We start from the raw sequence: 10,862 nt of genomic DNA, 5'->3' as shown, positions 1-10,862 counted from the left end.
TAAGTACTTGTTCTGAGGTGGAGTTTATTCCTTCCCTCCTCTGACTTTTTATTCTAAGTTTAATTCATAATCACTTTGGTGGATTTTGCCACAGAACAATTCCTTTATACCATAGTGGTAACTGAAGTGTTACCTCTTTGACTAATAGTAATATTAGGCAGTTGGTTAGAAATAATGGTACACCTGATATCTCTTTGTATTGATGGTCTCTTCTTCCAGTGGGATTTAGGGAGCTACTGCAGTTTCTTTGCTATTCATTTCAAGAACAAATCTAGTATGCATTTGTCCACCCCAAAAATTAAAAATGAAGTTAGCAAAAATGATTTTTTTTTCGTTTTTTTTGTTTCCTAAGTTAATTTCTACAAAGGCTTTCTCTCCTTCATTATTTGGCTCAATGACTTAAGAATATCTATGTCTAGTTTCTTCTGGAACAGAAAGTTTGGTTTGTCTCACTTTGCCATTAAATTGAAAACATTGAATAAATTTTAATAATAGTAAATTAATGAGTAAGAAATCTTACACAGAATTAAATTGCCACCAGAGCATTTTTTTTTCAGGCTTTTAAATTTGGAGATGATGTTACCAATAGGAGGTGAGATTGGTGATAAAGGATGGACAACAGGCACTTAAGAAACTCACATAAACTTGAAACAATGCTTATAGGGCCACAGGAAATCCACAAATTTGAGGGCAAGAGTGTGGGGGAGGTGGAGGAAAGTGAAAATCAGCATCTGATATCTTCAGTTTAGAGTCCTGATGTCAACAGGTGTAATTTGAAGCAAATGCCCCAATTTGCATCTCATGGGATGAAATACTGACCCAACTTCTGAGGCTTAAAGGAAGTGGTGGATTGTCAAGGTGGTGGTGAATGACTTGCAAAGTTCTCCATGTTACCAGATGTTTTAATCAGGATTCCCTAGATAAATAAAACCAATAGGAGATATCTATTTTTATAGATGCAGATATAGGTATATAGGAGGAGATGTATTATGGAAATTGGCTCCTGTGGTTACAGAGGCTGAGAAGTTCCACCACCTGCCATCTGTAAACTGAGAACTAGGAAAGCTGATGGTGTCCAAGTCCAAAGGCCCAACCAGGGGCTCCAATGTCCAAAGGCAGAAGAAAATGGATATCCCAGCTCAAGAAAAAAATGGAGGGAATTCATCCTGCCTCTACCTTTTTGTTCTGTTCAGGTCCTCGATGGATTGGGTGATGTCTGCCCCATAGATAAAGGTGGATCTTCTTTATTCAGTGTACTGATTCAAATGCTAATCTCTTCAGGAAACACCTACAAACCCAGAAATAATGTTTTACCAGCTCTCTGGGCACCCTTTAGCTCAGTTAAGTTGACATATAAAATTAACCATCACACTAGAGTTTGAGCCTTTAAGGAATCACTGACACTGGACAAATGTTTTACAACTTTTTAACTAGCTGTGCCTCAGTTTCTCCATATATAAAAAGGTGGTATTTGCCATCATATTGAAGTTTTGGGAGGGCTGAGTAAGTTATAGCCACATCTATTATATGATGTTAGTTTCAAGTATTTATATAATTCAATCCTAAGCACCAAGACTAAGTTTTAACATTTTCATTCATTATCCTGAGCTCTTCTTCTATTTTCTGCCTGGCACACATTTTCTTAAAACTGTGGCATAACAATTATCTCTTAGAGTATGAAATGTGGTAGGTACATTAGTCTGTTCTCTCATTGTTACAAAGACATACCCCAAAACAGGGTAATTTATAAAGAAAGGGGGTTTTAATTGGCTCACAGTTCCACAGGCTGTAAAGGAAGCATGGGTGGGGAGGCCTCAGGAAATTTACAATTATGGTAGAAGTTGAAGAGGAAGCAGGCTCATCTTACATGGCTGGACAGGGAGAAGAAAGGGAGGGAGGAGATGCTACACATTTTTAAGCAACCAGATCGCACAAGAACTCACTCATTATCATGAGAACACCACCAAAGGGGAAATCTGCCTCCCATAATCCAATCACCTCCCATCAGGTCCTGCTTCCAATGCTGAGGATTACAGATAGACATGAGATTTGGGCGGGGACACAGACCCAAAGCACATTAGTATACTCATGTAACAACTACTTCATCTATTTCTTATTCTTATAGGCCAAATGAAGGTTTATATTTATTGCATTTACATTTTGGACTTTGACAATCTGAAATAAACCTAGGGGCATCTCTTTGAAATAATCCAGAGAAATGATCAAAGTTGACTGATATCAACCCTTCAAGAGTTTTAAAAGGATTTCAATAACCCTGCTAAAATATGTTTTTAATTATCTATTCTAAACCTGTGAGCTTTACTTTCTTATGCAAATTTTGACAATAAGCAGACATACAAATTAAGTGTGGACATTCAAGGAGTATCTTGATTTCAATGTCTATTTAAATCATTGCCCAATAATAGTTTATACTAAGAGAGTTGGATTACTTAGGGAAAGTTTGGGGAAAAATTAATCTTTCCTTAACCACAAATACTACTGAAGTGTTTGGTTATGCTGCAGCCCACTTTATTATTTAGATTAATTATTTTTACCATTATTTATTTATTTTTAAATATCTAATCCTGTCTTTCTTCTTACTCAGTTTCAATCAAGAATTTTTAAAAAATAGTCTCTCAAATGGAAAAATCCTTCAACTTGATTAGCAAGAAATTAAAACAGTGAACTGAAATTAAGTTTAATTGAATTTTCTTTTGTATTTATAGATTAAGTATATTTTGGGTCCCTTATAAAATTCTTATCAATAAGATTATTTTTTCTTTTCTCCAGGGCCTGTGCTTTTATCTTCCTTGTGTATCCGAATGTGGAATTTTTTTCTTTTGCATTAATAGTATATTGGTTTTTTGGCTTCTGTTCCCCTTAAGGATCCTTCACTTCAACCCTCCTGGTACGTAAATCAACTTTTACTGCATTTTCTTTCAAGACCCTGCTAATGCTTTTTATTTCTATTCCTACCTGTGGCATGTATAATATGACTGCTTGACATTTTTTCTCCTATCTCAAATGGATTATACATATAAATGAAAGTCTGGATTTGAGTTTTCTTTTTTCATTAGAATACACATAAGCTTTGTGAAATTTCTGGTATGTTTTAAATGTGCTTTCCTGAACTGTTAGAAATGAGCTTCTTTCAGCTTGTTCAGATTAAATTAATTTTCACTGCCTCTTTGTTTCAGACTGAATTTTCTTTTAATAAAAGCGTCAAATGAAACTAGAAATACAAACCAACTATTCTCTGTAAGGAAAAACAGTGGAATTATAAAAATGCAGTCACGAAGATGTCAGATATGTTCAAGGAGATTGTGAGCGAAAAGTGACAGTGTCCCCCTTCCCCTGAAAAAAAAAAAAAAAGCTTATCCAACAATCACACAATATTGGAACATTAGAATAGATTCTAAGGCCGGGCGCGATGGCTCACACCTGTAATCCGAGCATTTTGGGAAGCCGAGGCGGGCGGATTATGAGGTCAAGGAATAGAGACCATCCTGGCTAACACAGTGAAACCCCGTCTCTACTAAAAATACCAAAAAACTAGCCGGGTGTGGTGGCGGGCGCCTGTAGTCCCAGTTACTCGGGAGGCTGAAGTAGGAGAATGGCGTAAACCCGGGAGGCAGAGCTTGCAGTGAGCAGAGATAGCACCACTGCACTCCAGTCTGGGCGACAAAGTGAGGCTCCGTCTCAAAAAAAAAAAAAAAAAAAAAAAAAAGAAGACATTTTAAACTGAATTTTAACAGGAAGTTACTGAGAATTTAGCATTCAAGACCCTAAATGACTGCCCAACCCATTTAGATTTGTTAGATCCTTCTTTCCAAATCCTTAACTTCTATTTTTAAAAATAGTTTGGTTATGGCTGTCGGAGATTAAGTAGGTTCAGTGCAGAAAAAGTGAAGTCTTACTGTAGAGACCAAAATGCCCACTTTTTTAAATGCCCAAAATACGTAATCACAGGTTATTTGTAGAATCATGGAGACATGCAAAATAGAAGACAGAATTACAAATGACGCACTGGAAGTATAGTCCTGTATTTCTCTGATTGCTTTCAGGAGTATCCCCTGTATTTTATAAATAAGTACTTGATAACTTGTTTCAGTATCCTTATAAGATTGAGAACAATAGTAAACTAAAAATAACATGTAATCAGAGCTACTCAAATACTCATTTCAGTTAGGCTACTTATCCAGTTGAGAATCACTCTAAATCTTTAAAGATGGTGGAAGTTTTGAGTACCTCACAACACACTAACCCTCAAGCCTATTCCTGTTGCAGTCTTCATTTCAGCAAATGTCACCTTCACTCTTTCAGTTGTTCTTGCCAAAATTCTGAATATACTCCTGAATTCCACTGCTCCTCTTATATCTGATATCCACTCTACTAGCAAATCCCATTTTTTCTATTATCAAAATATATCTAGAATTTTTCCTGACTTCACAATGTTTGCTTCTACTTGGGGATTTTAGTCTAAACGACCATCATACTTGCAACAGTTTCCTTACAATTGCCCAGCTTCCATACTTGCCCTCTTGTTCTCGAACCAGAAGCCATAAAAATGTGGTTAAAAATAAATCTAATTATGTCTTTCCTCAGCTGAAAACCTTCTGATTGCTTCCAGTCTCAGAGTAAAAGTCAAAGTCTTTATAGGTGGTTCCAATGTATGAGGTTCCTATGTATGAATCCTTTATATGAGGACTACATGGTCCTCATTACCTACGCCTCCACTGCCTCTCTGACCCATTTCCTGTGAATCTCTCTCTCGTTCCCTCGTTCCCTCTACTCCTAGCACTCTGGCCTCCTCGCTGTTGCTTTAACACCCCCAGCATGCTCCACCTCAGGGTTTGCACCCTTGACTTACACAAGTGAACACCTCTGCTGCCTGATAATTGCAAGGCTTATCTACTCACTTCCTCTAGTCTTCTGCTTAAATAACAGAGAGTTTTCCATGATTCCATCCCAAAATAGTCACCCTCATCACCTCACTCTCTAGCCTCCATATCTGACTTTATTTTCCTTCATGGAACCTCTCTTCTCCTGTTATCTTACGTATGTATTTTTTCATTAGCTGTCTTTCCCCACACCTAATTAAGATGTAAACTCCATGACTTTGTTTACTGCTGTATTTCTAGCCCTTGAAACAAAGCCAGGCCTAGTCAAGAAAAATTTATTGAACCAACCTCTCACCTATATAACTGATACATAATAGTTTATTTTAGGAGCTTAACTTTTCATAAACCAAATTTCTTAAGTAACTGGCTATTGAAATCTGCAAAAGAATGAGTGAAGTGGTGGATATTTTGTGTTACATACTTGGGTCCTTTTTTAAAAGACATCTTAAATGAAAGAGACTGTTACAGTGTCAGTGTGCCTGGAATTCAAGAGCAAAGAACAATAATTATTTCTATTACTCTGTTGAGTAATTGTTATATGCTAGACACTATAATAAGTGTTTTTATGTTTTTTTGTATTTTATCTCATTCATTTCTCTCAAGAATTATATGTATGTGTGTAATTTATATTATTTATAATATATTTATAATTTAATTTTATAGATGAAAATAGCAAGAGGTCGAGTAACTTTCTCAAAGTCATACATTTGGGGTAGAACCAGCTTTATCTGATTCCCAAATTTCCCACTCATTCCACTGTACTATTCTGCGTGTCATCAAAGAGAAATATAATTATAAAACTTCACTCACCAATTTCAAGGATATATTCTTCATTCCTAATATTTCTTTCTGAGTTTCTTTAGTAAAGGACCATACTCTTCTCAGCAGAATATTACAGTTTGCCTATGATTTGACTGGACACCCTTTTCTGCCAATGATAAATGGTGATGTCATGCCACGTGCCTTGGGTTTTGCATTGAGAAAAGGCTATCAATTCTATTGGTTAGCCCTTTCAGTGTAACAAACCACCTTATGAAAGTCATGGATTAAAACATCAAGTATTTATTACCACAGCTCACATCTCTGTGGGTCATCTGGGTGGCAACTGATCCAGGCTAATCCAGACTGAGTTTACTATTCATCTGCAAGTCAAGTGTAGTTTCAGCTCTAGCATGAGCCTAGCTGGGTCAATTCTGTTTCACGTATTTCTCATTTTCTAGACATATCTTTCTCATGGCAATGGCAGATGTACAAGAAGTCAAGCAGGGATATTTTTATAAGACTACATAAGTATTTGCTGTTAATGATGGCCATTATCTTAGAATAGTGTCCTTTGATTTATCAGTACATCTGAGCAACATGGCAGCTGGTTGGGCTCTAGGTGCTTGAAAGCTACCAATGCCCATTGCTTGTTTATTGCTGGGTGACCAGGGAGATTTAAGAGGTTGATCCCTAATCTGTGCTGTACTGTATTTACTGTTGGATATTTTAAAAGCTTAAGTAAAAATTTGTATACATGACAGAATAGTGCTGTGATGATGCAAAACTTTTGAGGAATGAAAGAGAAAGTTATACCTGCAAAATGTATGATATGGTACAAAAAAAGAGGCTGGCTAAGAAAGGACTCAAGACAGAAAAGGGAGATTGAGTTAGGTTGTGAGTTAAATTTGAGGTGAAAGGATAGAGAAATATAAGCTCTCGGCTTTCTCTTTATAACTCCTTGGAATTCTCAAATATTTTGGAGCTTGCACAGGCCTTCTAGACACACAAGTGATGGATTCCCTAGTCATGTTTTTGGCTGTCAAAAAAAAAGGCTAATACCAGATGCAGGAAGGATTAAGGACTTTAAGTTTCATATATAGCTGTAACACATTTTTTCTTAATCTTTTGTAGTTGACTCTCCCAATATCGCATCTTTTTTTTTTTTAACTGATAATTGACTGCTCCCGTCTAAGTTTTTGTTTTTGTTTTTTCTATTCAAATACAGTCCTTTCTCTTAATATAACAACCATATCTTTTCCTAAACATGTTCCTGCTTTTCTTACCTGTATAGTATTCAATTTTTGGCCTACATATCATGAATTTAATATTGTATTTAATAGACGGCCCAGTAACTCCTGGTGCCAGCCATTTATGCTCATTTATCATTGCTGCAATTGTCCATTTATAGTTACTGCTGACCTTGGATAAGAATATATCATTGAATTCCCTGGGTTCTGAACACACTTCTTTCAGCCCCAGTTGAGACCAGAAGCTCTGGCTCCTCATGGTGACTAGGGTCAATCATCTTGCCAATTTGATAGCTCCTTATTTATCAGCTTTCCTGCCGTCATGAGGAGCCCCAAGTGACCAGATGCTAGTCACAGCATCAGGTTAAATGAAAGTCCTGCTTTGTTCCCTGTTGGAAGAATTTCCCCCTGGGAACTTAGATTTCAAATCCAGTAGAATGTAAAGTTGTGAGGAGATAAAGACAAAATTTTTCAAATAAAGTCATGGTTGAGATCAAGCAATCCTTCTTCCACTCCTCGGTTCTCATGCCCATGCATTGTAGCTCCTGGAATGTAGTGCCACCTACAGCCTCATGGTTGGCTTCCTGTATTATACGTTAATGAGATAGCACCCCAAACTCACAGGTTGTATGGCCCTCTACACTGAACCTTAATAGGTCATTTTATCACTCTATTGAGTGGCCTTCTTTCCGGATATTGTGGTGAACTGTGATCATGAGCCTGGTATCTGTTGTAAAAGATCCTGAGTATACGTTTAAAAAGATCCTGAATTGTTAAATCAAATATTCCATAGGCCCTCAAGTGGTGGTGCTGCCAGAAGCACTGCTTGTAGGGAAGGCAAACTTATATGCAGAATAGGTATAAATTCTAGTAAGGATGAATTGCTGCCCCCTCTAGACTAGAAGGGGCCTGATGTAATCAAACTTTCATCAACTGGCTGGTCGGTCTTCTTGACAAATGGTGCCATATTGAAGGTACAGCTGCTGAGCTGTTGGGCATCCATCAACTGCATCACCTAAATTCATCTCGTTACAGGATCCATGCATAGTCTCCATTCCTGCCACCATGGATATTCTCTTTATGGACTGATTGTACTAGCACTGGAGGGGGCAATGAGAGAGGTCATCTGACATTTACAGGCTGAGTCATTATGCTACCTGGTTACGGGCACCTTCTTTACAGTGGACATGTTCATTGTCAGAAGACAAACATATGTTCATGCTTTGTGTCCAGCATAGGTTCATTCACATGCATCTTCTCTACATTTCCTTGCCTCACAGATGATTAAATCTTGTTATTTTCAGGTCCCTTACAAATCAACTAAGCTATTTGCCAGTGCCTCAAATTATTTTTCTCCCATAAAAGTGAACGACCAACTGTACTGCTTGCAACTCTGCTCACCGGGTAGATTCCTTTTTATCATTGTCCTCCAGGGCCATGCCAGAGTGGATTGTAGTGAAATAGCTGTCTAATTTAGTTCAGTGTTAATATGTTGTGATCTAGGTCTAGGTTCTTGTTCTTCCTGAGGTAGCTGGTTTTAGAGTACCACCCATGAGACTATAGGTTTAAACTGAAGGAGAAGCTTTAGTGCAATGCTGGTAGGTAGCCTGAGAGTCAGTCGGCATGTAATAGTTACTTGTGCCTTCTGGATTTGCTCAAGCCCTGTACCATCAAAAAATGGGCTGCTGTCATGCCCACCTGAACATAAGATTCACTAGATCTGATTATACTCAGGTTATGATGGGCAGCTACATTTGCATGGTCACTTAGTGTCAAATGGTCTGGTACTTGGTCTCCACTATAGCTGCTTTTAAAATTGCAAATAATTCCCTACTGCTGATGGCAAGGCCCTGTGACAGAACAACTGGTGTCTGTATAATACGTGCATGAAGATTTGTCAGAGACTGCATACAACATCCATATATACCTCCAGCACTATCAGTTTGCTGGGTCAAATATCTTTAATGGCAGGACAGCTTGCACTATACCCTGGTCCAATTGTTCTTGGCCATGTTCAACCCTGGAAGCTTTTTGAGTTACCTGATAAATAGATTTCTCCATGGCTTTTTCTACTCCAAAGGCTAGGAAACCATCTGAAGGATTCTATCAGGTGCTAAGAATATTTATTATAATCTTGCATCTAGAGACCAGGTAGATACATTTAGGTTGGATTCAATTATGACCCATACCGTTCCAGTGCCATTGCTACCACATAGGCCAATGTTCCCCTGTGCTTCTCAACCCAATTCAACACTATTGAACACCTTACAGTGCTGATGCTATAACATGGCAGGGGTTGCCATCAATTAATGAGGGCTTATTGCCATCTGGCGAAGGAAGGGAATAATTTTTGAATCCCATCCTGACTGTCTAATTTTGGGGGCGCTCCTTGTAGCAATGGTATTAGCCTAGGTTCCTCCAAAACACAGAACCCAGGAAAAGGTTTGTGAGCAATGTTTCTTTTGGGAAGTGATCCTCCAGAATGAAGTCGAGAATGGATTGAAGTGAGGAAGGAGGGGAACCCGATCTAAGAGTATTAAGGTGATCACCACTGTGGACACCTAAGCCTTGATCGCCCAAGGGATTTCTGAGGAGTAGTGCAACACACTGCAGCACCATCTTTCAGAAAGACCTGGCAGGTTTTAGAAGTGATTTCTGTTTTAAAAAAAATATTTTAAAATTTAATTTTTTTCATAGACATTATCTTTTTTTTTTTTTTTTTTTTTTTCTTTTTTTTTTTTATTAAACAGCTGCTATATGCTCAGAACCACACTGGTGAGAGTACAGTTTTGCCTTTTTTTTTTTTTAATTGTACTTTAAGTTCTAGGGTACATGTGCATAACGTGCAGGTTTGTTACATATGTATACTTATGCCATGTTGGTGTGCTGCACCCATCAACTCGTCAGCACCCATCAATTCGTCATTTATATAAGGTATAACTCCCCAATGCAATCCCTCCCTCCTCCCCCCTCCCCCCTCCCCATGATAGGCCCCAGTGCATGATGTTCCCCTTCCCGAGTCCAAGTGATCTCATTGTTCAGTTCCCACCTACGAGTGAGAACATGCGGTGTTTGGTTTTCTGTTCTTGTGATAGTTTGCTAAGAATGATGGTTTCCAGCAGCATCCATGTCCCTACAAAGGACGCAAACTCATCCTTTTTTATGGCTGCATAGTATTCCATGGTGTATATGTGCCACATTTTCTTAATCCAGTCTGTCACAGATGGACATTTGGGTTGATTCCAAGTCTTTGCTATTGTGAATAGTGCCGCAATAAACATACGTGTGCATGTGTCTTTGTAGTAGAATAATTTATAATCCTTTGGGTATATACCCAGTAGTGGGATGGCTGGGTCATATGGTACATCTAGTTCTAGATCCTTGAGGAATTGCCATACTGTTTTCCATAATGGTTGAACTAGTTTACAATCCCACCAACAGTGTAAAAGTGTTCCTATTTCTCCACATCCTCTCCAACACCTGTTGTTTCCTGACTTCTTAATGATTGCCATTCTAACTGGTGTGAGATGGTATCTCATTGTGGTTTTGATTTGCATTTCTCTGATGGCGAGTGATGATGAGCATTTTTTCATGTGTCTGTTGGCTGTATGAATATCTTCTTTTGAGAAATGTCTGTTCATATCCTTTCCCCACTTTTTGATGGGGTTGTTTGTTTTTTTCTCGTATATTTGTTTGAGTTCTTTGTAGATTCTGGATATTAGCCCTTTGTCAGATGAGTAGGTTGCAAAAATTTTCTCCCATTCTGTAGGTTGCCTGTTCACTCTGATGGTAGTTTCTTTTGCTGTGCAAAAGCTCTTTAGTTTAATTAGATCCCATTTGTCAATTTTGGCTTTTGCTGCCATTGCTTTTGGTGTTTTAGACATGAAGTCCTTGCCCATGCCTATGTCCTGAATGGTACTACCTAGATTTTCTTCTAGGGTTTTTATGGTAT

This window comes from Rhinopithecus roxellana, chromosome 9 (genome assembly GCF_007565055.1).
Source record: "Rhinopithecus roxellana isolate Shanxi Qingling chromosome 9, ASM756505v1, whole genome shotgun sequence".
NCBI classification, from domain to species: Eukaryota; Metazoa; Chordata; class Mammalia; order Primates; family Cercopithecidae; genus Rhinopithecus; species Rhinopithecus roxellana.
Note: the sequence above shows the minus strand (reverse complement) of the source record.